The sequence below is a fragment of the Triturus cristatus genome, chromosome 4_1, assembly GCF_964204655.1.
Source record: "Triturus cristatus chromosome 4_1, aTriCri1.1, whole genome shotgun sequence".
Lineage (NCBI taxonomy): Eukaryota > Metazoa > Chordata > Amphibia > Caudata > Salamandridae > Triturus > Triturus cristatus.
Genome location: NC_140585.1, coordinates 892,894,610 through 892,920,232, shown reverse-complemented (window position 1 = coordinate 892,920,232; position 25,623 = coordinate 892,894,610). Strand labels below are relative to the sequence as shown.

Here is a 25,623-nt window from a genome sequence, read left to right as displayed (position 1 = left end):
GGTTAACCCAATATAAATAGAATATACTCTCTTCTGACAATATTGTTTTGAGAGAGTGCACAGTGCTCAACCCTTCGATGCTGTTACCTGTAAATAATGATGATATTTGTAATGAAAGTGAACATGATTGTCTAGATGTCATGGAATTGTGCAACAAACCCTGCGATGATTTTAAGCATGAATCCCTGATAGACCTGATCATGTATTATTCATAGATGGCAACTAGAAGTGGTAGGATGAACACCATGTTCTTCTCAGTTAATCCATGTTTATCCACAATAGTCCTCGAAAAGTGCGTGCTCACTGGGTTTGTGCCTAGCCCTGTTGGCACGCAGATACAAAACCACACAGAGTGGGGCGCCATTTCACCCCAACCCAGTCACACAGCAAAACCGTATAATCACAACAGTACTCCTGTAATGTCAACCAGGTTTTCTCCATATTTTGCCATTTTGTGTCCAAATTTTCATCATCCTTCATATTCAAGCCACATGTATGGAACCATGCCGTTACACAAGCTTCTCATGCCCAAGTTGTGTCCATCCGGACCTCGCTCAAGGTCACGATGGCAATGCATGGTGAATTCAAAGCAGCGTTCTTTTATTTAGACCCAATGCATTACAGGCCCTTCTTCAGGGGTAACTGCAAATGAACAATCAGACATTCACTATTATTGCATTATGACACTTTTTACATATTTAATAATCAATGCTAACCATCTACTCATTTAAAACTCAAAAACCGAGTTCACCCATTATTAAATACCATCTTTCTACTGTTAATCTTTAACGTTGTTATACTTGTTTTACCCAACCAATAACATCCTGCTAGTGACTAACCATCTGAATTCACCCTCCTACCTACCCATGATACTGTGTATAATATCCCCATTCGCTCCTCATTCATACTTATTCAGCGCCCAACTCTTCAATCCTACCACTCAAACTTACACTCCATCCATTCTTATACTGCATTCACTGTCTCAGACTCCCCAAGTATACATTCTTATGCTGTATTCACGTTCTCAAACTCCCCGAATTACACCCATCGCCCATCCGTACTTTCTAAATATTCATAGATGGCTCATGTTTGAAAGTAAATGATGGCAAACTTAGAGCAGCATTTGCTGTGTGCACCTTAAATGATGTGGTCAAAGCTTCATGGCTTCAGAACGTTTTTTCTGCCCAAGTCGCTGAACTGATTGCTCTTACTAGAATCTGCAGTTCAGCTGCACACATGAGAGTCACCATATTCACTGACAGCCAGTATAGGGTTGGTGTTAACCATGATATTGGACAATTGGTCACAGAGGGGTTTTCTTACTTCCTCATGTACCCCAATCAAAAATGGAACATACGCCAAGGACTTGTTGGATGCTCTGCAATTACCAGGAGAAATTGCTGTTTGTGAAGTGTTTAGCTCATCAAGGAGGAAGCGGATACGTCGCCATGGGCAACCGATATGCTGACTCAGTTGTCAGGTATTGTGCATTGTTAGCCTGTTCCTTTAATGGAAATTTCAAACGTGAGTCCAAAGAAGAGAGCTCTTTTGTAATGCTGATGAAAGTTGCTGGCACATGGGATGGACTGAAGCAGGTGCAGGAAAACGTGTCAGAGGCAGAATAGAATGTTTGGGTAAAAGCAGGATGTGAGAAAAATGCAAATGACATTTGGGTGTCAACAGATGGGAGACCTGTATTACCATAATACTACCATGGATTCACACATCTAGGGAGAGATGCAATGGTGAGACTTTTCAGGCAGAGTTGTTGATACAACCCCAGACTAAGAATGTTGGCAGAAAAGATTTGACATTGGGAATTACTTGTCCACATTTAAATGTAGGGAAAAGAACACTTGTCACTCACACACACCTAGGGAGATAAAATTTGATGTTATAAAACGAGGTGCAATTTTTTTGACTACTGCTACCCCATTGTTTTTTAACACCTAGGGAGATAAGGTGACCCATTCAACGGGATGCAGATGGATTTTTTTCGAGATTGCCTTTACATAGCGGACTGAGATATATCCTAGTTATTGTGTGTGTCTTCTCAGGACGGGTGGAAGCCTACCCAACTAGAAGAAACAACAGTCTCCCGGTAGCTAAGATGTTATTACAAGAATTAATACCTAGGTTCGGCACGATGATTTCTTGAGTCAGATAGAGAAAAGCACTGCAACAATGAAGTGATGAAGATTATCTCTGAAGCCTTACAAATTGAACAAAGATTATATTGCAGTTACAGACCTGAAGCCTCTCATATTGTTGAACAAATAAATAGTACCCTCAAGTCTAGATTGGCCAAAGTCTGTACATCAACCTCTCTGAAATGACCAGATGCTTTCCCCTTGGGTTTAATGAGTATCCAAAGTACCACATACAGGAAGACGGGGTTATTACCCCAAGAAATATTAATGTGCAGAGCAATGAGTTCACCTACTGTTCCTGCAAATGCCCTTTTGAATACCACTGCAGATATATTATTGGATTACTGCAAAGAATTGGGTGATGTGGTTCCTACTGTCACTCATCAGTTTTCAGCTGCCATGCAAGACCCACAACAAGAATAGTGCCACAACCACAATTCTGGTGATTGGATCCTGATCAAGAAGCACATTTGGAAGACTTGTCTTGAGCCCAGGTGGAAAGGGCCCTATCAGGTAATCCTAACTATACACATTGCTGTTAAGTGTGCTGGCGTCCCAAGATGGATTCATGCTTACCACACCAAAAGAGTGAGCAATCCAGAAGAAGTGCCTTTGGTCTATGATCCTGAATGAAGAGCATTGGTGGTTGCAACACCAATTGAGAGGCCACCCAGACCAACAGTACCGGTGCCAGTCCAGCCACTGGAAGAGGAAGGGAGTGAAAATCAGCTCACAGAAAGTCAAGTGCAAGTACCTCATGCAACTCAGAGTGGCATGGAGACCTCTAACGAAAAAGAAGCAGAGATCAAATCACAGGGTAAAAGTGGCGCCGATGTGATACGAGGACAAGAAGAACCAGGTGAAGGAACCAACATTGGAACAAGGAGAACAAAACGACAAGCAGAATGGCCATAAAGCTCTGAAAACAAAAATCCAAGGAGAAGTTCATCAATAGCTCAAATTCCAGAAATAATACTCAAAGAGGCTAAATTTAGCGACAGAGGTGGCATGGATCCAAATCAGCAAAACTTAAGAAGATCGATAAGAGCATAAGTGCCCTATTGCAGATATTCAGCAGCTGAATGGTCATACTACATGAACACTGCTTTGAATGTCACATTGGAAGAATTGTGCAACATAAATCTTGAACTATTTGAACCGCCCTAAAAAAGAGTAAACAAGACTGAAATAATCTGAAGAAAACCTGAAGCTAAACGGAATTGAAGAATATTTTAACTGTGCTTATTTGATGCTTATTGTCTTAGTTCTTTGTTTTACATAAGATCAATCTAGGTCTTAGCTGAAAGCTACAGAAGAATAGGGATAATATTGTAGAAGAACACAGAGAAGGGTTAAGGATTGTCTGGTTATAAGCTTGTCTGCTGATGAAAAAATAATATTAACTGTATCAAAAAAGCTACGTACTTAAGCTTCCTACAAGCTAGTGAACTGTTTTTGAACTGACTCAGAGAATGTGCTGCATTAGAAATATGTGTAAATATATAATGGGTTAAATTTTTGTAATAACATTAATAATGATCAGTACAGTACTAATAGGGTTTTACCTAGCTTCAGAGTCAGAGCCTAAAGCAAAAAACATTAAACCTCTTTACAATATTAGAGAGGACCCCTTTAGTTACTCCTTTATAAAACTATAAGATGAATGTTTTTACTGCTAACTTTTTTTCTAGGTTAGTACAAGAATACACTAACGCCATGAATGCAAAGGATTGTTATGTATGCGCACACTTACCTACTTCAGTTTCAGAAGAAGTTACCTATTACCACATGCCTTTATCTTACGTTATTCCTTTCAGCATCCTATTGTCATTAGTTTATAGTCAAGTATATTTTGAGTATTTCTATTCTAATCATGATCTTATACTTTCCAGGGTACCATAAATAGAGAACACAAATTAACACTCACAAACAAAGGGAATGGACACAGCCAGGTATTCTTTCTTTCCCTTGGACCCATAGATAGTGTGAAAGCTTACAAAACAATTTAACCTGTTTATTGCGCCCAATAAAGAAGGCTTATATAATGACTTTAGAAAAAAGATGCACTAACATGACAAGAACTAGACAAGAAGAGCTATGCTCTTAGAGAATGCTTGGAAGAAGGAACAAAATGATTTTATGAAGAAGACGGTTTACCCTAAACTGATTCTTGACAGCCAACAACAAAGGGGAAATTTGTGTGAACAGAAGATGGACACCCAAAAGGACTAAACATGTAGGAATTAGTAGTTGTGAACACACATTCAAATTTATAGGGGAATCTTGGCAAATTTTACAGGGAGATGAAAATGCGATTCCAGGGGATTATTACATTTGTGGACAGAATGCCTTCTTCTTACTGCCAGCTGACTGGGAGGAAATCTGCTAGTTAAGCATAGTAATTCCATAAATGTACCATATGAAAAGTTTAGATGCATGAACATTAACACCCGCAAGTAGACAGAAACGCAGTACAAACAGAGAAACTGGACTAGTAGGAGACACATTTGGAGCTGTCATTCCACCTGTAGACGTCATCTTAAATGGTGAGAAGATTAGAAAGTTGTCAACAGTTGCCAACAAATGGCAACCAGCACCTCCGAAGCTTTGCTTGTAATAAATACTGAACTAATTGCTACACGGTCAATGGTTTTACAGGACTAAATTGCCCTAGAAATCTTACATACAGAAAAGGGCAGAGTCTTCAAAATACTTAAATTAACTCATTGCAGTATATACATACCTGATGAGAGTAGGGAAATAGAAGGTTTCACAAAGAATTTATCACGGTTAGAACCTGAATTGCGTGGATTGGAAACACCAAGTTTGTTTGAACATTTGTGAAAGGGACTTGTCACAATTGGAAACTGGTTTTCAACAGCAGGAAAGGGTATATTGAAGGCTATTTTAATGCCAGTAGTGATAGTGGTATAGAACGTGGTGGTCCCAGTACTAATACATCAAATAGTGTAAAAGAATGCGATGAAATTAGATCAAAAAAATAAATCAAAAGAGAATGAAATAGCTGTTAGAGTGTTATTTAATCACACTCAACACATGATACAATTTTTAAGACATACATTTTACAATGATCATTAAAAACCATAGTTGATGTGCCCAACTAAGTGTAGGGAGAGAGGGGATGGTGACTTGAGTGAGGTAGTGAGGTAAGTGACAGATAATTCTAATAAGTATCACAATCAAATTGATGGGCATGCATTTCAATGCCACATATTCTTAAAACAGTCAAAATCAGATAGATAACAATCAATTACACAGCCATGTAATGTGGAAAGTCACAGTGCAACCTGCACTGTTGGCAATATTGGCATCAGTAATGTGTCGACGTTTCGACCCCTTAAAATGTGTAGGTTTCTTCAAATCCTTACTGGCGGGGTCTTCCTCAGGACGGAAGTGAGAGTGGGAGGACAGGGGCACCTAAGGGTATAATAAAATGAGGAATTGTCAGGGACAAAAGTGAATTAGGGCGAAGATGTATGGCAGGTATGGATCACTATATTTACCGTATCTAAATTAAAAGATATAGCCTTGTGGGCGCAGCAGGACGTCAGAGGCAACGAGGGCTTCAGAGGCTCCAAGAGAAAGGAAGTGGGGAGAGAGTGATGACCACCTGTAGGAATAAGGTGTCAGTCAAAAACCTTGTAATGAATCAAGGATCATGTGAATTGGAGAGGCCCATAATGGTTAAATGGCAAACTTACTCAATAAAGACGGAAGAAATCCATGCTAATTCTCCAATGCAGTATGAATGCTGTTGGGAACACTGTGGCCAGCAGAGAATTGGTCCACAGGTGATAACAGTCACGAATCACTGTTGTGAATTAAATTTAAATTGATCTAGAGAAAACAAAAACGGGGGATGGGTCATCCGTCAGTGCTAGGACCTGTGGTCAAAACTGTGAAGTGAAAAGATCACGAAAGGGCGGGCATAAATGATGTGCAAGCACTATAAAAACGCGTAGTGTGGCTTAGGGAAATAAAGCATTGAAGTTTATAAGGCGCATGCCTGCAAGTGCGAAGGATAATAGACAGACTCAGATGACACAGCGCGCAAGAATGCTTAAGGGGATTGCACGTTTGTACAGTGGTGGTAGCGATATGCAGAGTGAGCGGCATAACACGAGGCCGCTGATTATAATTAAAAGCGATCCCCAGAGTGAAAATGCTTACGCCGTGCTGGGTAAAAGTGACACAACGCGCATGGATTGCTTAAGGCGTTCTCACGTTGGAAAAATTGCAGGTAGCGATATGCAGAATGAGCGGCATGTCATGAGGCCGCTAAAAGTCCTTGAATCAACAAACGCGATCCCCAGCATGAAAATGCTTACGCCGAGCTAGCAATGCCGTGAACGGAACGTTCACACACCCCAAAAATGTGCCTGGCAACTCAACCAAACTTAATGCGGGGAAAGAATTTATAAACATGTGGCCCAATAGTTATTATTTTTTTTATGTTTGAAAAGCTTTATTCAAGAAGGAAGAAATACAAAGGCATCAGCCGCAATATAAGAAACAAACAAATGGAATAAGTTACATTAAACAAGCTAATGTCATTAAAAGAAAAATAGAACAAAGCATTTTATAAATTTTTAAGGAAAGATGGGACGGGAAAGGGGGAAAGGAGGATCAGGAAAATAAAGGGGAAAAAGGGGAAAGGCAAAAACATATTATATAATAAAAGATCCTTAAACCTTGCTATAAAGAAGGAATGAAAGCTGTAGGCATTACAACAGTCAAAATGTTACACAGCAAACCCAACAGTGTCATAACCCAATCTGATATTATTAAAGTAGAAGGAGGAGGAGTAACACCCTCAAGGTGGTTTAAAGTTTTCCGAAGTGATGGCGGGAACATTCCTTGGGGCCATCCGGTCTAAGTATGTGGTAAGAGGCAGCCAAAAAAGATCCCTATTATGTGTAGGATTACAGAGGGAAGCGAAGGCCGTATCTAGTCTGTGAAAGTGACACAAGGAATTCCACCAGTGACGGATGGAAAGGTTAGACAGGGTTTTCCAGTTAGAGGAAATGTGTTGAAAGGCGAGAGCAAGCATGAGGTCAAAAAGACCATGAGAGCATAGAGGGAGATTTAAAGAATCAGATAAACTGCCTAAAAAGAGAGTAGGAATTGAGTATGGAGAAGGGAGAGTGAAAATACAAGAAATATAGAGCCAGACAGACTTCCAGAATTGGGAGACAGAGGGACATAAAAACAAGAGGTGAAAAAGATTAGCATTGGGGGCAGAACATGTCCAACAGCTAGAATCAGAAGAGGAAGAAAAACGGGCTAGAGAGAGTGGAGAGAGATATAGTCTATGGTATAAGTAGAATAAAGATTGAGTAAGAGAGGCCGAACGAGAGATTTTCAAAGATCTAGACCAAAGCTTGTCCCACAAGGCGACGGGCCAAGCACAACCCAGGTCTTCCTCCCAAGCAAGTTCTAACTTAGTTTTAAGGCGCTCTGGATTAGGGGATAAAAAGAATTTGTAAATGAGAGAAGCCTTGGGTAAGGTTAAGAGAATTTTAAGAAGAGGTGCTTGGGAGAGCGAAGAAGGGGAGAGGGGAAGAGAGTAAAAAACATCCAGAATAAGCGTCATTAGGACAGCAAACTTCTGGAAGAAGGAGCGCGGACAGCGAAAGGTCAGCTGAAACTGGGGAAAAGAACAAGGGGATGCTCCGTCAAAAAACTGGTTCACCCAAATGATGCCCATCGATCTCCAAGACTTCCAGAAGATGGGTCTATTTTTTATTAGAATAAGGGAGTTATGCCAGACAGTGGAGTTCAAGAAGGAATCTCGAGTAGTAGGTGTAGGGTTGAAGAGTGGCTTTAGAAGAGAAGAAGTATGTTTAAACAAGGGAAGAGCATGGTGTGAAACCCTAGCAGAAAAGCGAATAACCTCCTCAAAAGAGAAGGGTAGTAATAATGTATGTTCGATGGAAAGCCAAAGAGGGGCAAAAGCAGAAGGGACAGAAGCAAGCCATCTAGATGCCTGGCGAAGGGAAAAAGATTTATGATACATACGGAAATCTGGAAAGTTGACCCCACCATTAGCCTTCGATTTACGGAGTGAAGCCAAAGAGATTCTAGATCTTTTCTTGTTCCAAAGGAAGCGAAACAAACAAGAGTCTATACGTTTAAAGAAAATTGCGGGGATATGGACAGGTAGCATAGAGAGAACGTAAATTAAAATAGGAGCGATCATCATTTTGATGGAGTCTAATCTCCCCCACCAAGAAAGAAAAAGAGGATTCCAAGAAGAAAGTAAACGTTCAATGCGGGACAAAACCGCTGACATATTTAGAGCAATTGAAGAAGAAACAGAATTAGAAAACCATACTCCTAGGTATTTGATTTTAGAGCCATTCCAAGCAAAGCCCGTGGGGGCAAAGGCATGAGGAGTGCAAAATTTCGTAAGGGGAAGAATTTCAGTTTTATCGGAATTAATTTTGTAACCAGAAACCTGTGAGAAAGACTCGAATTCGGACAGCAACGGGGGAATAGATGTTTCTGGAGCAGAGATGAAAAGAAGAATATCGTCTGCGTATGCAGAGAGTTTCAGTTGCTTGTCACCATAAGGAAAACCAGTGATGGTATTATTGTTTCGGATAGACGATAAAAAGGGTTCAAGGGCAAGAACAAAAAGCAAGGGAGATAAAGGGCAACCTTGACGAACCCCACGCTGAAGAGGGAAATACGAAGAAACTTGACCATTGACCAGAACTGAAGCCTTAGGGGCAGAATATAACAGAGAAATAAGAGAGATGAAGCGAGGACCAAAGCCATGCCAGCGCAATGAAGCAAATAGGAAAGACCAGTCAACTCTATCAAAGGCTTTCTCTGCGTCAACCGAGATTGCCGCTAAAGGAATAGAAAGAGATGGAACTTTATTTAGTACATTAAGGAAGAGACGAGAATTATCAGATGTCAACCGACCCTTCACAAAGCCACACTGCTCCCCACCAATGAGATGGGGCATTAAGGGATCAAGACGTAGAGCTAATACTTTGGCAAACAACTTATAATCAACATTCACTAAAGAAATCGGGCGGTAGTTCTTACAGTATTTGGGGTCGCGGCCATCTTTAGGGATAAGGCAGATGGTAGCTTCTTGAAACGTGCCTTCCGCTCTCCCCGATGAATGAAACGATTGAAAAAGAGACAGGAGTTTAGGAAGTAGCAGGTCAGAAAAATGTAAATAAAATTCAACTGAAAAACCATCAGGACCTGGAGTTTTGCCTTTGGTAAGAATAGCCAACGCCGTGGAGAGCTCATGTAAAGAAAGGTCAACTTCCAGATCCGGGAAATGAAGATGAGACGTCAAGGGCTTAGGAAGTTTGTCAAGGTAAGCTTGGACAAGAGAGGGAGAGGGAGAAGACTCAGGTGTATAAAGGGTACGATAAAATAATTGAAATTGTTCAAGGATATCCTGAGGTTTATGCAATAACGTATTGTCAAGAGGAGCCAAGATGGCGGACGGACAGGACGTCTGAGCTCCCGGCTCCGCAGCCCGTCTGCTGTTTACATGACATCCTGATCTTTAATCCTGCCTACGGCGCGAGCAAATGTAACCACGAATGCGCTGATACTTCCCGCATTCCTCCGATGTTCCCGCCGGCTTTTTTGGTCGAGGATTCATAGAGTTTGCCGACTTTGGACTTTGCCCACGCATTCTGGCCCGACCACCACCGCCGGACACCGCTTATCACGTACGGTGAGACGACCTGGGGCTGGACCGGCGCCGGGGGAAATGTGACCGGACGTGGAGTGGGCGGCCTGGCGGAGCCTTCTTCGCGACGGAGAGAATTCCTGTACGATTGGGTCCGGGCTGGCGAATCTTCCTTTGTCCTCCTACCAGCGGTCAGAGCGGTGACCGTTTGAGAGCGCCCACCACCCGCATTGCAACACAGCCGAGGGCTCTCCCATCGTGTGAGCCCCGTATAGCGAGCAGCAACTCCTCTTGCCCTCACTATTGTTCCTCCGTCCTATGGAGTCGCCCTCACCCCTCCGAGGTGGGCTGGCGGCGGAAATGGTGTCGGCGCCGGTCTGCTTCGCCGGAGAGGCGGAGGCCGCCATGTCCCTGACGCAGGCTTCACTGCCTGCTGTCGAGCTGGAGGGTGTCCCGGTGGCGCCTTTACATACAGTCGGCATGCTGCAGCAGGGAGCAGACCTGACCTATGGTGATATCCTTCTAGCCCTGGGGGACTTGCGGGCGACATGGTGCCAACGCACTCGAGAACTGGAGTGGAAGATCGATGCTGCTATGCCATCCAGGGAACTACTGCGGTTGTCTGACCCCCCAATGCCTCTCATTCCCTTTGAGGCGGATACAAATTGGCGACAGGGGGGTACTATGGATCGTCCTCTCCCTGGTTACAGTGTCGAGGGTTTGTCTAATGATCAAGTTGCAGATACAAAGCTCCCTTCCACTTTACAAGCTGAGACTCTGCCTCTGCGGGTGTTGCCGTGTCTGCCTCAACATCGCCGGAGTGTGTGCCGTTCGGTGGGGAAAACTGTGTTTGTCACTATCGATGTGGTGATGGTCTATGACTGGGAACTCTCGCTTCTTCTCCCTCTGCGTCTTCTTTGCCGTGAGCGGCCATCTTGCTCCTTTGTTCTGCCTGAGGTACACTCCCAGCGGCGGCCATGTTTGGTGGGGTCTCCGCGTTCAGGCCAGGGTTGATGTTGCCTCCCTTGATGATCCTGCTTGACCGCCTGGCATGACCCGGACTAGAATATTTGCTTATGTATCGGTTGTGCCGCATGTGTGTAAATTGCTACTGTTTACCGCGGGGGTGGATCTGTGGGGCCGCTCAGGATCGGGCCGGGGCTGGGCGATTTTCTTTAGTTTGCTGTACGTATTGGCGGGCGGGGACTAGGATGAGGCTGCTAATTATCTGCTTTGCTCGCACATTTGAAATGGAGTCTCCCCACCTGCCGCTTTGCTTGCTTCTTCAGTTGTGCTGATGATTTTCAGGGTGGGGGATGCTTAATGGGCTGTGGTGACCGGGAGTATGTAACATTTCCTCCTCCTGCCTTCTCTGGGAGTCGGAGACTGGGAGGTTATTTCCCACTCTCCGGACTCTCTTTCCTACTTGGGGTTCATTTGGGGCGACAGGCATGCCTATTGGGGGGGGGTGGGCCATGGCCTTCCGCTGGTATGCAGGGTGGGGGGATGGGATGTGTTCTATGTCTTCTTCGTCTCTATGGCCCTCTCTCTCTTTCTTTCTCCCTTCCTCTTTGGTTTCCTTTTCTTTTATGTTTCTTTGTTTCTTCGGGGTCGGGGTTCAGTGTTAGTAAGGAGCTTATTGTGTTTTATCATTCTGTGGTATAGTGTATGCTCTTCGTCCCTGGATGGTGGCCACCTGTCTCCTTACCAATGCCTTCCTATATAACGCTTCCTTCTGGGTGCTCCGTGAACGGTGATGTCTCTCCTGGTCAGTGATTAGCTTCGGCTCTGTTCGAAGTACACTACGTTGTACTCGACAAAACCATAAAATTAAACCTTTTCTTATCCTGACATTATTGTTCTATGTTCTCCAATGTCATAGCGGCCGGCCCCGAGGGGGTTGTAGGCAGACGCTGTGTATTGTGCATCTATCGAAATAAAGGTTTTTAAAAAAAAAAAAAAAAAAAAAACAATAACGTATTGTCAGAGGAGTAGATGGAATCAATGAAGGAGCGCTCTTTGCGTGATTTGAGATAATTGGCTAGAAGCTTCCCAGATTTGTTGCGACCACCATAAAACCGGGCAGAACTCCGAAGAAGCATTGACGAGGCATTATCGGTAGTTGCTTTGTTAAAATCTAGTTTGGCACGAATAAGTTCCGGAGGTACAGAATTCTTAGGGGAAGAATAGAACTGGCGCTCCAGAGACTTAATATGAGCTAATGTATCTTTCCGCTTCTGAAGAAAGCGTTTCTTTTTTTTGGAAACAAAATCAATGACAAATCCGCGCGCAGTGGCTTTAAAGGAATCCCAGAGAAGATGGGGAGAGATAGTAGAAGCATCATTTAATAGAAAGAAATCAGTAGCAAAAGAGCGGAAGGAAGAGGAGAAAAGGGGGTCAGTGAGTAAAGAGTTGTTAAAGCGCCAACGAGAGGATCTGGGAGGAGGGGAAAGAAGGTCAAGATCTGTTACAATAGGAGCATGGTCAGAGATAAGGATAGGTTCAATAGAAGACGACAGCAAATTTTGCGACAAGGAAAGAGAAAGAAAGATATAGTCAAGACGAGAGAAAGAGGAGTGAGGAGGAGAAAAAAAGGAATAATCAAGTGTGTCAGGGTGTGAAAGTCTCCAGGAATCAATGAGAGATGTTTGAGAAATGGTGTCGAGAAATTGTTTGTGGGGCTTGTGGGGTATGAAACGAACACTTGACTTACGATCAATAAAGGGGTCCACAATCTGGTTGCAATCGCCACCTAAAATGAAGAGGTCATCTTTATATTGAAAACATTTGCTAGTAATTAAAGGCCAAAAAAGTAAATCAGGTTGCGTAGGGCCATAAACATTAAACAAAGTTAAAGGGATAGAATTAATTGACAATTTAGCAAGAATCCATCTACCGTCAGAATCCGACTCCTGTGTTAAGACTTTACATACCAATTTTTTATGACATAGAATAGCTACACCATTCTTCTTGTTTGTAGAAGGGGAAAATAGAACCGTACCCACCCACCCACGTTTTAATTTGAGAGACTCAGTCTCCGAAAGATGCGTCTCTTGTAAGAGAACTATGTCAGGATTGTAAGTAGCAAGGTGGGAAAGAATTCTCTGACGTTTGATAGGGTTAATAAAACCTTTCACATTCCAAGAAATTACTCTGAACTTAAACAGTGAATAACATTATCAAAAACCATAACTACAGCAATGGAGAAAAAGTGAAGCAATTGTAAAAGATAGATATAGAAAAGAATAGCTACAAGAAAAGGAAGCTCAAGCAAGGTAAGGGAAACGAAAACTAAAGAAAGTAGGAATAAAGAAGGGAAGAGAGGGGAAAGGTGAAGAGGAGAAGATACAAGAAGAGACAGTACAAATCCATAAAGGACGACTGAAAGTAACATACCTGAGGGGAACACGGAGAGGATGTCGGGGCAGTGGATGACGCAACAAAACAAGCATGACCTCCCGACACCAGGAGGACAATCCGACCGCACCAGGACGAAATGGGAAACACAACTCACATGAGGGAGGAAGGGAATACCTTAGTCGATCTGGGCAAGGAAAACAAACACAAAAATAAGTGAATAAAGGCACTGATGAGGACAAAGGAGACGTAAATAGATGAATAAACAATAAACAATGGAGTGCAGACAGCCCAAAATTATGGGCAATAATGAAAATGGAAAAAACAAAGGCTGCGCAAAAGAGAGCAGCCAGCAGGAATAATCAAAGACAATGAGAGAACATATCAAAAAGCTCTTAAGAGCAAAACAGTGTGAGAAAAACCAACATCATAACAAGGCATGGCAATGCGGAAACATTATCAGGAACACCCTGTAAAATAAAAGGAGAGGAACGTTCAGCCACTAGTAGAGGCGGAAGTATCCATGCCAACATTGGACTGTATGTGAATAAAGTTTTTCAGCTCCGCAGGATCTTGAAAAGTCCAAGTCTTATTCTGGTGAGTGACTTTGAAGGTACAAGGATGGAAAAGACCAAATCTGGCACCAAGAGCACGTAAGGGTGTACGAAGGCTCAAAAATTCCTTTCTTCTTGCTGCGGTAGCATTGGAAACATCCTGAGCAAGGAAAACTCTCTGGCCCAACCAGGAAACTTGGCGCTTGGCTCTAGCTGCGGAGAGGACAAGGAGCAGGTCAGTGAACTTCAGAAAGAGAATGATAACTCCTCGAGGTTTAGTTGCGGATGATAGGCGAGGACCAAGCCTGTGCGCCCTCTGAATGGTGAGAGAGGTGGTAGGAGGCATGTCCAAAAGCTTCGGAAGGAAAGTAGAGAAGAACGAGACAGGGTCATCGCTCTCCAAGGATTCTGGCAGCCCATAAATGCGTAGGTTGTTCCTCCTATTCCGATTTTCTAAATCCTCGGTATGCTGCTGCAAAGCAAGAACAGATTTCTCCAATGAGGTGATACGTTGAGAGTGAGATTGAATCTCCGAAGTTTGAAGTTCCACCACCGACACTCTGCTCTCGATAGTTGACCATCTCTCTTCAAAAAGTTGCATCTTGTTGTTGGTTTCCTCAATGAACGGACGTAAGGCCCGTATTTCCTCAAGTATTAACTCCATGGAGATAGGGGGTGACAGTGGATCTGGAGGAGGAGAGTCTTGTTTTAAACGTTTGGTTGACGTAGCAGAGGAAGAGGCCTTACCAGAGGCTGACTGTGCCAACGAAGGACGATTGGACGACGTTGTCGCCATTGTATCTGCAGGATTGGAAGAAGGATCACCTGATGAGGAGGAGGAAGGAAGAGCCGCCGAAGATCCCTTTGAAGGCACGAAAACAAACTTTGGATTGCGAAGCTTGCCCATAAGTGCGCTCCGAACAAATCCCCACAAGTGTCACAGTTCAGGAGAGCGGGCAACACCGTCAGCAGAGGTTGAAAAGGCACATTAACAGAACACAACGTTCCACTCAAAGACCCCACAGCCACCTGCACCTGCCACGCAGAAGAACCAAGGCACCCGAAGTAGTTGGCGCAAAAAAAAAAAAGAAAGTCACTGAGAACAGCGTCTGACCATGATCCTCAAAGCGCAGTCAGACCAAGGAGATAATAAAAACTGTGTGTCCTTGAAGATAGACCATGGAGGGTTGCAAGCAAAAAGAAAAATAAGGTATTATAAAGTATCTACCTTGGGCATGATCCAAGAATCCATGTTTCATGAGGAGAAATGTGGTTGCGTGGGAATCATCGCGCTGGAAGACAAAATGGCGGCCGTTATGAGGCGCTCACAAAACGGCTTGAAACGAAGGATTGAGGAGTCCCAGCGCGATCATTTTAGTTCATCCTGAACAGGACATGTTCCGATTACAGGAACCAGCAGGTGGCGTGTGATAACATCGCGTAAATTAACGCGAGGCGGAGGAAATCGTCCCGATGCGGCGGAGCCCCGGACTCAGGCGGCCATCTTGAACGGCGTCCAAGCCACGCCCCCCAATAGTTATTATAAACCACCAGGGAAATGAAATGAAGAGCAATCACGGCAAGTAAAGCCGACGAGCGCACCAAAGGCGCTAAGGGCACATAACGGGAAGAAACGGAAGAGCGCGAGCTGCGTGCATTGAAGGAAAACGATCTAACTATGAAACAGGTAAAAAGCAAAGCGCATAAACGCCTATAGCAACAAAGCGCAATGAATGTAAAGTAAGGGAATAAAGTTCTGCACTTAACTGCCTGCAGAGCAGCAAAGAAAGAGGATGTGGTATTCTCTTGTATTCTTTATATAGGGGTCTACTCTATGGTTGTCACGTGATACCCAGTGGTGTTTATGGGTATTGTAGTATATTTGTTTTTACTTTACAGGATTGGCTGCTGAGAATTTTCAGTAAAGAAAATTGAGAAGCATAATCGGAGCCTCCGGTCCTGACAGAATTAAGATAGCATGACAGTGATCTAAAGCGAGACCATCCTGTACTGAAAATACAACAAACTTGTGTGTGAGGTTAAGTTAATTAGAATGAATGCAGTATAATGCCACCATCTTGTGTAAGGCAGAAGCAGACCTTAGCATTCGTAAAAATATGTTGTTTGTTCGTAAGTCGCATGTGTGTTTTTTAATCAACGCACAGCTAAAATAACGGCAATTACCAAGCACAGGTTTGGAAGGATGAAGAAGGCGCCTTTTCCATTTTGCCATCAGGCCGGAGATTTCTTCTATGTCGGGATATGTTTCTAGAGAAGGGGCACGCTCTTAAAGCAATGAAAAAGTCGTTCTGAAAGAATGCCACTGCGTATGTTTAAAAGTAGGTGGGCTTTACTCTCGGGGAGGCCTAAAGTCGGTAAGAGGCATGATGCATGCATGCATGGACCAATGGGGAGAAGGAATAACAGAACGATGTAGATGCCAGCGAATGGCAAGCATATGGGCAGTCTGAAGCCCACACAGTAGACACAGCAGGTCTTTCTTCAAGACAGCGCACACGTGCCATCTAGAGCGGATACCTAAAAAAGGCCCACACACACATACCTGTCAGACCAGCCCTTCAGGAACTGCCTGATAACACTATAGGTCAGTTGTGAAAATGTTCTCTGTTCTGCTTACATGGCACATGCTCTGTGTGTGTGCTCTAATTAAGGAAGGATTAATCTTAATCTTTAAGTTTCCTTACTTTACTTCTGCCACCACATTGGCGATGAGTTGCTGGTGCCCACTGCCATCACTTGTGCATTGAGTAATATTAATATCACTTCTGTGGATTTCTTAAGATCTATAGGACATCAGATATCTTTTGACCTTGTAATATCTTTACAAGCAAGGATACAACTGCGAAAGGAGTAGTTGTGCTACTGTGAGTCTGTTTCTCTTTTCAACTGTATTTATTTTCTAATGCTGCATACATACTGCACACATGCCACCTACTGCCTTCTAACAGTAATGCAGCTTGTGCCAAGTACATCAAAACAGCACGTTATGTCAGCAATCAGATACGCATAGATGAAATGCAAAACCAAGTATCTGTTCAATGCTTTTAGAGCCAGTACTATTATAATATAATAGTTGTTGCAACAATAGGCCTCTTTAAAGTACAAGTGTGGAACGCTGCCTCAGGACCTTTTTAGGCTTTTATGGCTAAATACTCTTATGGCTAAGTAATACTGCACAACAACAACATTATTTTTTTTCTCTTCAAGAGTTTCAAACCACTGAGGCACCTCCATTTCTTAATTCTCTTCAAGTTCAATTTTATCAGCCATCAATTCATTGTAAGATGACGTAACATACGCTTGTATAATACCTTCAAAATCATTTTCTCTTGGAAGTTAGTATCTTAACTGTTTTTAAGGAAAGTTTGGGTGATGCATCTCCTGGGTTTATTGTACAAAGTTGCAAATACCCATACTACTTCTCCAATTAAACCATGATTGTGCAGTTTAGTAATCATTCACCACCTTTTATGAGTGAACCTGGTCAAACACCGATAAATTGGAAAAGATGAATTAGACTATTCAATAGTTACATGCTAGCTATTGATGGTGATACAATTCAGTAGAAAAAAAATAGGGATTCTACTAAACCTACTTGGATCGGAAGTATTCGAAATATTTACACGCTTGCCTCAGCTACAACCTCCTCAAGGTGTTGACGCAGTTGAATATGATTGTTACACTGACGCTTGAGACAGGCTTAGGGCCTTATTATGACTACAGCAGTCCATCGGACCACTGTAGCCTTGGTGGCGATGAGGGCAGCGTTGCACCGGTAGTAACTTGACAGTCCATACCCTGCAGCAACTGCCTTTGCAGTGCCTTTTTCAAAGGCACTGCCGTCGGAACACCAAAGAACTGTCCACCAGAGACTTTAAAAGTTGTACTGTAGCGGGCAGTTTTTTATGGCTTTGGCAGTCTTGGAGCAGGGTGGCGGCCCCACTCCCTGACTACCAATGTCATAATCAGGCCATTAAAATCCTTTCACAGAAGAACCTTATACCGTTATGGAGAGGTTCCATTTCTACACACCATCAGTTAATAAATGAATCCATTGATTTTTATGTTGCGACTTTACCAACACTAGATGCAAATTCCGGATTTGGTAATTCAACTAATACTTATATCAAAAATCAAATCATCATTAGATGCCCAAATAAGAAAATTCTGGAGCAATTAGTAAGACATAAGACTCCAACACTGGCTAATGTTGCTAAGATTGTGTAGTATTTGATCTCTTCCTTCAAAAAATAAAATTCGTCTGGAGAAATTGAAGATGCATCTATTTCAACAAAAAAGCAAATGGATATGAAATTAGACAAATTGAAGGACAATACGCTTTCCATTAGGGCGTGTTTCTGCTAGTGTAGCGATGCACAATCTCCCCGGTGTTTTTTGCGCCTCTCCTGTTACTCACTGGTTTTGCCTTTTCTACCTTCTCCTCCTTTGCCCTAATTCCTTTTACCCTTTCCAGATATTCTACACTTACCGGACATGACTTTCCTGGTAAGTTGACCTGGACTGGCAGTCCACGACTACCCCGTAGCACTATGTCTGTTTAGAGAATGCACCTCTTAACAATTATGCCTTTTGAACTACCTACTCTATTATAATGTCCAATCATGTTTTTTTGACTGCTATTCTTATATTTTCATTATTGTTTTTTGTGACCATATGTACTTATCTGCGCAACCACGATGTTCATTACTGCCCTATCGTATATATTGCACAGGCCACTCACTACTGTGGCTATGTTACTGGTTTAAGATTTAGACTTATGCTGAACACAGAGTTTGTAGGTATCACTTATGTTTAATATTCAAATGACTATATTATGATCTTTTGACATTTTGGATATGGCTCCTTCCCAGGTGTCTCAATAATAGTTTGTCTCTAGACTACATCTTGTCCCTGTAACTACGGTGTGCCATCCTATGTATACACTGATGATTTGTGTTGAAATGGCTCAATTTTACATTGGCACTTCAACTGTTTGTGAATTAACACTTGCATTGTACCCTTTCTCACTTTCAACTTACTTTCTCGTCCCTGTAACCACTGTGTGCCATCCTATGTATACACCGATGATTTGTGTTCAAATGACTTAATTTTACATTGGCACTTCAACTGTTTGGGAATGAACACTTGCATTGTACCCTTTCTCACTTTCAACTTACCTTCTCGCCCTTCCTTTCTTTACTCTCCCGCCATCTGACTCACTATTTCCCTCTCACCTCCAACATTCATCTATACACTTGTGGAAATGTGGATTTTCCTGATCAGTTATGTCCCCTATCTTGGACCCCAACGGTTCTATATGCATGTTACAAGTACATGTATGTTCCCTCCAGTTCCAGTTTCTAAGACGCAAACATATGTGTGTCTACCGTCGACATGTTCTCTGTCAGATCCGCCATCACAGGGCTGGATATTCGATTCCTAAGTATGAAAGGCCACCGACTTTATATGGCTAAGTTACTTCATTTTTACAGTTCAGGCAAGTAGGCCCGATTCTGTCCTCAAGCCTTTCCCTGCTCTCTGTCTCTGACAGCTTCAGCTTGAGCTCGCATCTGTATCCATGAACTTTGTCCTACTCCCTGTGCAGCTAACGGTGCCTGCCTCGGCCAGTTTTCGCCTGTCTGCCAAGAAGTTGTATTTCACCTTCGAATTATCTATTTTGCTCTCCAGCCGATGCATTCCTGTCCAGTGATTTAGGTAAACATTTCCTTTAGCTCACAAGCAAAGGACTCAGCCTTTCCGTCCTCCTGCAAGTGATTCATAGCCCTGTTGCCATGGAAAGTTTTCTATCCCTCGCATCTCATATAGACACTTAGACGCTTGTACACGTACACAGTCAGTATAGAATAGATTCTGTCCGAGAGTCTCTTCCTTGTGGATAACATAGTTCTTTAAACATAGGATGTTAGATATGATTTGGGATTAGGTTCACTTGACCCCCAGACTTCTCGTCTCCACATGTAGAGCTAAATGTCAAGTCCCCTTCACCCCCTAGTTGCACGTCAATTACACGTCATGCTGCCGCGCGCGCATCTATGCCAAGTATTATCTTATAGATCCACCTATGTCTGATAATTCTAACCAATCATGTTTCTTTTATTCCTTATTACGCCTAGTTTCGATTATGTCACTGTTTTGTCACTTTTCTTATCAAATGTTACGCCTTCTACATTCGTTTCATTGTAATGTACTTATTATAAAAATACATGTCTGTTAATAAATTATTGTACTTCACTTCCTGAACCCTCGTGGTGACGGAACCTGAAGGCCGCGACTCGAGTCGGCCATTTTGAATGGAATAAAGCCCATTAGAAAACCTCTTATACCACGGATTCTGCCTCTTGTTATTTTGAGCTATTTACTTTATTTTAAGATTCCGTATGAAATTCAGTCCGGTATTTTTATTTACCACATAATGGCGCCCGAACAGGGACACTTTCTCATCTCACGCGCCGGCGGTGCGTTGCAGGCCCGGTCTCCTGCCACAGCTGGACGGACCATAAACGCGTACCAGCAGGATTTCCTGTAAGCTCCCTCCGGTCAAGCGGGGGCGACTGAGGCTGCGATCAACCCAGACGAGGCGGTGAGAAGTGCGAAGTATCCCGACCAGAGCCTAGCTGAGAGAGCAAGATCCGAGGTATACAGAGGCCCACCAGGTTTTCCGAAATCCCGACGTCCAGAGGGTCCGATGTCCGCAGTTATCGAGTCCTGTCCATTCTCTGAGGCCTTCCGTTTCAAGGAGCTACTCGGTGAGTACCATCGCCGGGGAGGCGTGTTGACGCGCACATAGGTTGTGCCGGTCAAGACGGATTTGGGTACACAAATCCGGTCTGCACTGTTTAGCAGTGTATATGTACTGTTTAGCAGTATATCAAGTATTCCGAAGTATTCAGTTATTGTCAAGAATTCAGCGTGGTGATTAGTTAGGCAGACTGTCATCATTGTCGATCATTGTTATAATGTTTAATGTTTAATGTTTAAAGTATTCAGAAATGTCTTGCATATTGTGGTATGAATGACTGTTCATTGTTCACTGTTCATTTATGGTGTTTTTCGTATTAAGAAAATTCAAGAGTAAGTATCAGATCAGTTGTCAATATGCCGCTCTTCTCGAAGTTAAGACAGATTACTACCAGAAAAGGGGTGCTTGAAGAAGCAGTTCCTATTCCTCCTAGGGACACCCCAGGGCATTTTATGTACCATAAACATGGCTTAGATGCCATATTGTTTCTTGATCTATGGGTAGATTATACCAAAGGATTACCGGAAAGTCAAAGGTGGCCCATAGCGGGAACCTGGGATGCAGAGTGCATCATGAAAGTGGAGGAAGAGTTATGGAAAAGAAAGGTCAGACAGTCACAGAAAGACGCTGTTGAGTTATGGCGTAAAGAATCTCATAGACGAACAGAAAAAGCACGTAGACAAGAAGAGAGGAGTAAAGAAAGTTCAAATAAAGTTCAAGAAAATCTATTAATTGAGGAAGGTATCCGAGTGAAATCAGAACAAGTGAATAGACAAAGAAATGCTCTTATGAATGGTATGTATCCCCTTCTAGCCGAAGGACTACCTAAGGCTGTTACAGAGATGCCAAAAGACTTGCCACCCCCATTATTTCCAATTAAGGTACATCCAAAGGGGCATCCCAGAACCGCAGAAGATGTTTTTCTTTCCTCATATCTAGACGATGCAGCTCCCGAGTATGCTAACGCCACACCACATAGACCGTCTGGCGGAGGGGTTCAACGTCAGGATCAGGTATCTGTCCCCGTGCAACAGCAAGTCCCGATACAAGCTTCGGCAAGCACATCTGTTTCCGCATCTGTCTCCGCAGTCGATCCTATAGGGGTATCGACACCCATAGTTGCTGTGTCACGTTCAACGAATCCATTCACACCCGACGCCCCAGATGGGGCCACGGGAGGTGCTAGCAGTACCTTTACACCACCCAGAATAAATAAACTTGTTTTTCAAGAGTCAGCGCATTCACGTACACCTAAATTCGTAAGTGAACGTACGCTTAAGGAACTCCTTGTAAATTGTAGATATGACCCAGTGGTTGGTAAAGAGGACGAAATGGTCCTGGCATCATTACGTATCAGGCGAGCCGCAGAGTATTTAGCAAGGTTACCAGGGATGACTACGCATCTAGATAACATATATCATTTTGTTCAAACAGGACGAGATCCAGGATGTATTAACAGAGCTATGGAATTCCAGAAAGTAGAGATACAGGGGGAACTGTTACGTTTCCTCATAAACTGTGTAATCAGAAATCAAGATCGTCCGGGGGTAGACCCGAATGCAATGCTTATTCTTACAAGATGGAGTCAGAATATATCAGAAGGGAGACACGATAAGCAAAATTGTATAATAGCCATGTGCCGAAAAATACGTAAAGAAATAGAGCGTATTCATGAAGAGAGATTGGGAACAGACGAGTTTGAGCAAGATGAAGTGTCCGAATCAGGGAATTCCGCAAGACAGTCAGAGACCATAGCCTATGTAGGCAAAGGAAGATACTGTGAAAATACTAGATGTTTTTCTGATCCCATACACTCTGTATGTCCAAATAATAGCAGAACGTATCCGACGCCTGTAATAAATCTGAAATCTCCTGAACATTCGTTTCAAGCCGCAGACAAAATACTACGAGAACGAAGAGGTTACCACCTCCTCGATTCCATGGATGAGCAAGAATTAGCCAGATCAGCCGTTCACTGGATTGACAGTCCTGAAAAATACGGTGATGAGACCGTAGCACACACGTTTTTTAACCTCAGTACAGATGAACAACGTTTAGCTGGAATATATATGATTCAGCAACTCCTCATATTATATAAGAGCCAACATGCTGACCCTGGTCCTTTACCTGATATATTAACGGAACTACTCACGAACAGATGGAGAGGTTCTAGTAACAAGCTAATTAAAGAGATATTAGTGTCACGTAAGCAGTATGTCCTTTTTGTAAGTCCGGATTCTCTCTCACTGCCCCACAGAGAAAGAGCGCCGTACTATATGGATAGACAAAATCCCCTACGAGAAGTGCACCCAATAAAAGGCGAAGACAATGAGTTTCACCGTGTATTTGTTTACACACCCATATCAAAAATGGAATTATTAGAAATGAAAAAAGTAGTACCTAGTCATGACAAAGACCCAGCGGGTTTCCACCGAGAAATTAAAGACATGTTACTGATGGGAGAGTACACCTTTCCTGATATTATGACGATATTAAAGGTGCTTTTGCCTGCTGGCATATATGAAAAACTGAAAGAAAAAGAGTGGGAAGTGGGAGACCAAAAGATAGACTGGACAGCATTAGCAGAGGAAGAAAGGGGCCGAGCTGCAGGTTCAGGGCTCGGGGATAAAGTTAAACTATTACCAGGTTTACTAGTACAGGTACTGCCACGTTTATTAACTACAAAAAAGGAAGATTGGGGTGCAATCACAGCCTGTAAACAAAAGCAAGATGAAGACACAAGCGATTATTATGCTCGATTTGAAAAATGTTTTGGTATAAATAGTGGTATAAAAGCAAGTAGTGACTCATATCCACATTTATTTGTGACAAAATTAGTGGAAAATGCATTGCCTCCAGTGAAGAATAGAATATTGAAATTCGAGAGTACCTGGCAAAGTAACACTCCGTCGCAAATGCTACAAATGTTACAGTATCATCACAATAGAATTAGGGATGAACAAGAACACGAGCATAGACGCATGAAGGATACAAAAATGAAAATGCTAGTTTCTCAGACAGTACCAGCAGATGGTCACAAAAAGGGTGTGACACATTCTGGTGATTCTGCAGTTCCTGTAAAAGGAACCTGCAATTACTGTAAACAACTAGGCCATTATGTACATGATTGTCCAGTCCTGAAACGTAATATAGCTACAGGTATTGCAAAGGAGAGACCACGATTAGTTAGACAAGATCAGAATGAACAAGGAGCTATGCAGCATGGACAGTCCATGCCAGTTCAGCAACAGTCCATGCCAGCCTCACAGCAACCCATACAGTTTGTGCCAGCTGCACCACCGCTGCCTGCTACTGCCACACAAACCACAACACGACAAATGTATCAGACTGCACAGTATGAATACCCTGAGTATCAGCGTTACGCATGAACCAGCCTAGAGAGGGAAGTTGACTTACCGCTTATCGAGATTCCTGTAGATCAAGAAGGACCTTATGTACATAGTGAATTATTAGGTCAAGATAGAAAATTCTTACTCGATACAGGGGCAAGTCGAACAACCATAAAACGTAGTGAAGTTCCAGGGGCACCCCTCTCAGGCTCTCAAAATGTTTCCCTTGGTTTTTCGGGAAAACCTATTGTTAATGAAGTATCACAGCCTCTACCACTTACGATAGGACCTTTGACACGAACTACAGATTTATTGCTTACTAAATCATGCCCAGAAAATCTGTTAGGAATTAAGACTCTGAAAGCACTAGGAGCCATAATATGTTGTTCTCCGGAAGGAGTAAGGTTGTTTTTACGTGATTTTAAAGGTCACTATGTGTCCAGAGACATGGATCCCCGACTACAGACTTTACCAGTACATCTATGGGCACAAGGCCCTACGGATGTTGGCTGCATGAACATTACACCCTATCGAGTTACATTGAAAGCAGGAGTGGTACTACCACGAATGCGACAATACAAGTTACCGCATGATGCTGTAGTGGCTTTGTTGAAAATCATTGATGAGCTGATTGCCCAGGGAGTAGTTGTAGAAACAGACTCCAATGTATGTAATTCACCGATAATTCCGATTCTTAAACGAACTGATCCTACTGCTCCGCCAGTATACCGATTGGTTATTGATTTGCGTGAACTAAACAAGTGTATTGTACCACAATTCCCTGTGGTCCCTGATATATCATCATTGTTGACAGCAATTGATTCCGAAGCAACATTCTTTACTGTAATTGATCTCAAGAATGCCTTTTTCAGCGTCCCAATAGATCCGGAAAGCCAATACTTGTTCGGATTCAGTTTAAATGGGCGCAGTTTTAAATTCTCACGCGCTCCCCAAGGATTCACAGAAAGCCCCAGCATCTACAGCCAAGCATTGAAACGAGAACTTGACAGTATCCACATGCCAGTCAATACTGCACTGCTTCAATATGTCGATGATCTGCTGATCACCGCGAGAAGCGAGTCAGAATGTGAAAAAGCTTCTCTGACAGTTTTACATTTCCTAGCCGACAAGGGGCACAAGGTGTCCCCTTCTAAGCTGCAATTCTGTGTTCAGCGAGTTATTTATCTTGGTCACTCGCTGTCCAAGGAGGGAAGGCAGCTTACACCAGATCGCATCCAGTTAATTGCTAACATGTCAATACCCCGGACACAAAAGGAGGTGCGAGCTTTCATAGGCCTCACTTCATATTGTAGGCAGTGGATCCCTCAGTACGCATTTCTAGCAAAACCACTCATTCAGTTAACCACACAGGAGGCAGCCACATCGACTGTTCTCCCTTGGACTCAGGAACATACACAAGCTTTTGAAAGCCTAAAGGAAGCTTTATGTCAAGCACCTGTTTTAGCAACACCATGTTATAGCAAACCTTTTACACTCTTTGTTACAGAACGCGAAGGTACTGCCTTGTCAGTACTCACTCAGGATCAAGCAGGATCATGCAAGCCATGTGCTTATTTTTCCAGTACATTAGATCCCGTAGCTCAGGCTTTGCCTGCATGCCTGAAATCAGTGGCAGCGACAGCTTTAGCAATCAGACAAAGCGATGCCATAGTATTAGGACACCCATTGACAGTTCAAGTACCACATGCAGTAGAGGTTCTTGTGAACCGAACACAAACACAACACT

At 43.0% G+C, this 25,623-nt stretch overlaps 1 protein-coding gene across 4 annotated transcripts in view; it reads right to left on the bottom strand.

The window, feature by feature from the left end:
• The window catches only part of LOC146855746 (myelin-oligodendrocyte glycoprotein-like), a 342,350-nt gene that overhangs the window by 167,766 nt on the left and 148,961 nt on the right, over window positions 1–25,623 (bottom strand). Inside the window, exon 3 of one of the 4 annotated variants that reach the window (XM_085653665.1) lies at window positions 13,231–13,378. The exons of the other annotated variants lie outside the window; for them this stretch is intronic. The gene's annotated coding sequence lies outside the window, so the exon portion shown is untranslated. The remainder of the gene's footprint in view (window positions 1–13,230; window positions 13,379–25,623) is intronic. 4 annotated transcript variants of the gene reach the window in all.